The following is a 5,412-nucleotide window of genomic DNA, read 5'->3' as shown; positions in this document are numbered from 1 at the left end:
GTTTGAGTCCTTAGTGGTAAATTTCCATGACAATTTTGCCATCAGGAACAGGATGTTTGATTTTCTTGACGTGATCTATCAGTGAAGGTCTGAGAGGGAACACTGGTGGCGCATTCTTGGGAAGGCGTAAAGGTATATTCCCATCTCACTAAAAGAGGATGAGGACTCGCCTGAACAGACTTTCACTGTGGGGCGCGTCTGGGAGGACAACTCAATCTAGAAGGACAACTCAACTAATTTACAGTTCATTAGGGTTACCTAGTCACACGTGAAGTTTTGGAAAGATGTGACTTTTTTAACCCATTTTAACCCACTACAATTTACAAAAATACTCGTCATAAACATTGATAAAATATTAAACTGTTATTCAAAGAATTATAGATTAACATCTCCTGAATGCAACCACATTGACAGATTTCAAAATAACTTTACTGAGAAAGCACACTTTGCAATAATCTGAGTACTGTGCTCAGAAAAATACAATACGCAATACAGATAGCCGCCATTTTGGAGTCATCTAAATGCATAAATAGCATTAGAAATATTTACTTACCTTTTAATAATCTTCATCAGAAGGCACTTCCAGGAATCCCAGGTCCACAACAAATGTTGTTTTGTTTGATAAAGTTCATAATTTATGTCCAAATAACTCCATGTTGTTTGCGCATTCAGTAAGCTACTCAAAATGTAGGGAGGAAAATGGCGCTCAAAATGGCGCGAGGAAAATGTCACAACGAAAAGTTAAAAAAAAAATCTATTTACGTTCGTTCAAACATGTCAAACGTTGTATAGCATCAATCTTTAGGGCCTTTAGAACGTGAAGATTCAGTAATATTTCAACCGGACCATTCCTGTGTCTTGAAAAACATTTTGGAACAGAGCTTCCTCTCTTGTGCATGCGCGCCAATGAAGTGATGTCCTTCCCTGGGTTACCAACTTCCCAGCCTTCTCATTCGGTCTCTGTTCATCAGAGATGCCTCAAACAACTTTCTAAAGACTGTTGACATCTAGTGGAAGCCTTAGGAAGTGCAAAATGAATCCTTAGTCACTGTGTGTTCGATTGGCAATGACTTGAAAAACCTACAGGCACCAGATTTTCATTGCCTGCTTGTATTTTTCTCAGGTTTTTGCCTGCCATATGAATTCTGTTATACTTACAGACACCATTCAAACAGTTTTAGAAACTTCAGAGTGTTTTTGTTTTTACTAATAATATGCATATTCTAGTTTCTGGGCCAGAGTAGTAACCTGTTCAAATTGGGTACGTTTTTCATCCGGCCGTGAAAATACTGCCCCCTAGCCCAGACAGGTTAACCACTTCCGGTTGCTCTAGGAAGCTTTGAATCGACACAGGTAGACCTCATAGTGGCCTGATGGATTGTCATCGAAGACAGGTTCATAAGGCATTCATAACCCACATAGTCTTCAGGTTACATTTAGGGGAGCAGGCAATTTATTCCTATGGGGAGAGAAGTCATTGTAAACTGTGAGATGAAAAAAACCTGTTTTCACTGTTAACCTGTTGGGGATAGGGGGCAGTATTTGCACGGCTGGATAAAAAACGTACCCGATTTAATCTGGTTACTACTCCTGCCCAGTAACTAGAATATGCATATAATTATTGGCTTTGGATAGAAAACACCCTAAAGTTTCGTTTTGTTCGTGCGTTCTAGACACTATCCTAAAGGCTAAATAAGGGTGACGAGCATGGCGCAATTCGTGACAAAAGAATTCTAAATATTCCATTACCGTACTTCGAAGCATGTCAACCGCTGTTTAAAATCAATTTTTATGCCATTTTTCTCATAAAAAAGCGATAATATTCCGACCGGGAATCTGCGTTTATATAAACAGACAAAGGAAAAGAAACCATTCGGTCGAAGCGGGCACGCGCCTAAGCCCATAGTACTCTGAGTGGCCACTTGCCAAAAGCGATGAAGTATTCAGCCAGAGCCTGCCTCGATATCGTTCAACATTTTCCCGGGCTCTGAGACCCTATGGAAGACGTAGGAAGTGTCACGTTATTGCACAGATCCTGAGTCTTCAATAAAAAGAGCCAAGATGAAACACTACTTCTCAGACAGGCCACTTCCTGCTTGAAATCTTCTCAGGTTTTCGCCTGCCATAGGAGTTCTGTTATACTCACAGACACCATTCAAACAGTTTTAGAAACTTTAGGGTGTTTTCTATCCAAAGCCAATAATTATATGCATATTCTAGTTACTGGGCAGGAGTAGTAACCAGATTAAATCAGGTACGTTTTTTATCCAGCCATGCAAATACTGCCCCTTATCCCCAACAGGTTAACCTGTTAGGGCTAGGGGGCAGCATTGACACGGCTGGATAGAAAACATACCCGATTTAATCTGGTTACCACTCCTACTCAGTAACTAGAATATACATATACTTATTACATATGGATAGAAAACACCCTAAATTTTCTAAAACTGTTTGAATGGTGTCTGTGAGTATAACAGAACTCAAATGGCAGGTCAAAACCTGAGAGATTCCTTTACAGGAAGTGGCCTGTCTGACCATTTGTTGAACTTCTTTTCCATCTCTATCATTTACTAAGGATCTCTGCTCTAACGTGACACTTCCCACGTCTTCCATAGGCTCTCAGAGCCCGGGAAAAAACAGAATGTCGTCATTCCAGCCCCAGGCTGAAACACATTATCGCCTTTCTCAAGTGGCCCATCAAGAGACACTAGCTTATGCGCGTGACCCCGACCGCCCCCGCCTTTGGGATTTTTTCCTCTGTTTGCCGAAAAGGAGATTCCCTGTCGGAATATTATCGCTTTTCTACGAGAAAAATGTCGTAAAAATTGATTTTAAACAGCGGTTGACATGCTTCGACGTACGGTAATGGAATACTTAGAATTTTATTGTCACGAATTGCGCCAAGCGCGTGACACTTCTTTACTATTTCGGATAGTGTCTGGAACGCACGAACAAAACGCCGCTATTCGGATATAACGATGGATTATTTTGGACCAAACCAACATTTGTTATTGAAGTAGCTGTCCTGGGTGTGTATTCTGACGAAGACAACAAAAGGTAATGACATTTTTATAATAGTAAATATGATTATGGTGAGTGCTAAACTTGCCGGGTGTCTAAATAGCGAGCCCGTGATGCCTGGGCTATGTACTTAGAATATTGCAAAATGTGCTTTCACCAAAAAGCTATTTTAAAATCGGACATATCGAGTGCATAGAGGAGGTCTGTATCTATAATTCTTAAAATAATTGTTATGCTTTTTGTGAACGTTTATCGTGAGTAATTTAGTAAAATGTTAGCGAATTCCCCGGAAGTTTGCGGGGGGTATGCTAGTTCTGAACGTCACATGCTAATGTAAAAAGCTGTTTTTTGATATAAATATGAACTTGATTGAACAAAACATGCATGTATTGTATAACATAATGTCCTAGGGTTGTCATCTGATGAAGATCATCAAAGGTGAGTGCTGCATTTAGCTGTCTTCTGGGTTTTGGTGACATTATATGCTGGCTTGAAAAATGGGTGTCTGATTATTTCTGGCTTGGTACTCTGCTGACATAATCTAATGTTTTGCTTTCGTTGTAAAGCCTTTTTGAAATCGGACAGTGTGGTTAGATTAACGAGAGTCTTATCTTTAAATGGCTGTAAAATAGTCATATGTTTGAGAAATTGAAGTAATAGGATTTTTAAGGTTTTGAAAATCGCGCCACAGGATAGCCGTGGCTGTTACGTAGGTGGGACGAATTCGTCCCGCCTAGCCTAGAGAGGTTAAGCATCACCAGTTGTACATTTGTACGATTTCTCTTAAATTATGATAGATAAATGTCTGATTCTTTTTTCCTGACACCGTAGGTTCATGTACTTTCACATGAAGTGGTCAAATTAGTGCTCTATTTTCGTTTTTGACCTTTAATCCCAGAAAAATGGCCTTAACTCAAAATGCATTGTGGCCTTGACGCTATCTTGTTCGGGGCTAACTGCCCATAATGCCAAACCTATGCTCACAAAGTTTCGTCTTCGAAGTCTTTTCTGTTTAGGAGAAATGGCCATGTCGTGATTGGTGATGTTTTGTACATTTGCAATAAGATTCTATTCGCCATCTACTGGAATTTACTGGGACAGCGGAAAATGACAAATGTGAAAATTTCATAAAATGGAAACCGAATGTCTGAGAGACTTTGCTCGATGACCGCCGTGCACCGCGGCCAGATTTTACAAACATTCGCGGACGTCTAGTAAGGGACCGTACATTTGCAATATGGAGTTTCTCATCAATCATACAGCAAATGCAAAAAAGTGCCCTTCATGTATGGAAAGGGAAATATTTAGAGTAGGATGGAGGGTCCGTGCTGGGAACCAAAAGGGCTGTGTAGTGTAATGGCAAAAAATTGGTAAGGGGGTACTGAGCCAAACAGAAGCCTGGACAAGATGGACAGATGGAGATTTCCCTGCTGATGAGATACTGAGCACAGAAAAACTGGAGTCTGTGAGAGTTGAATAGAAAGAAGGACAAAAGAAAAGGAAGAAGCCTGGCTGGCCTTTCTCTAAGGGTAACCTATTCATGGGGCCCCCTTTGTACCTGCCCCTGCCAAATCCTCCAGCAGCAGACGGAGATGGTGGCCTCCCACCCCCTCATAACCCACTTGGGGGTGGGCCTGTGCCAGGTGGAGGAGCTGTGGGATAAGGAGCTGTTGGAGGAGCTTCAGAAGGTGCTGGAGGTGAAGACAGAAATCAACCAGCCAAGACAAGAACCGCAGCAAACTAGCATAGAGAAAAAGAGGCAGAGGAAGAGGTAGAAGCCGAGGGGCCCCTGCTGGAGCTGATGGAGGGAGAGACTGCAGCTGCAACAACTGTGGGAAGTTAGGGCATTTCTCAAGACACTGTCCTGGAGCAGGAAAAGGCAGATGAGGTGAACGAGGGGGCTACAAAACATAGGATGAGATGGAAACAGAAGAAGAAACTAACAAAGATAATAATGATGAAGAACCAGAAGAAATCTGTCATATGCTAAAATTTACCACCTTGTCAACCTAAAACCCCCTTATTGACATTTTAGTTAATAAACATAGAATTAAATTTTTGGTGGACACTGGGGCCGAGGGTCTCTGTCGGCCGTGTCTGTCCTCCCTTCAAAAGAAAACAATGCATACAGTTGGAGCATCTGGAATTCCGTCTGAAGAATGTTTGACCTTTCCCCTGGACGTGGAGTGGGGAGAGGGGAAATGGAGACACCGATTTCCGATACTTGTTATTTTGGCATTAATACGTGTCACATATCAGTTTGCAAACAATGTAAAAATTCCATTGAGTTCATTAATAAAGCCGCATACATACATGGTCTCTTTTTTGCTTTCTTGAGTAAGGCAGCTCCAAAATGCAGGTGTTTCAGCCTAACTCAGTGCTTTCTGTTGT

At 41.4% G+C, this 5,412-nt stretch overlaps 1 protein-coding gene across 1 annotated transcript in view; it reads left to right on the top strand.

Annotated features, from left to right (window-relative positions):
* LOC106605564 (cell adhesion molecule CEACAM6) overlaps positions 1 to 5,412 on the top strand; it is a 59,286-nt gene that overhangs the window by 5,183 nt on the left and 48,691 nt on the right. The window lies entirely within an intron of this gene.

Source organism: Salmo salar, chromosome 05 (genome assembly GCF_965601325.2).
Source record: "Salmo salar chromosome 05, fSalSal1, whole genome shotgun sequence".
In the NCBI taxonomy this organism is placed as follows: domain Eukaryota; kingdom Metazoa; phylum Chordata; class Actinopteri; order Salmoniformes; family Salmonidae; genus Salmo; species Salmo salar.
Note: the sequence above shows the minus strand (reverse complement) of the source record. Positions and strands in the feature narration are given on the sequence as shown.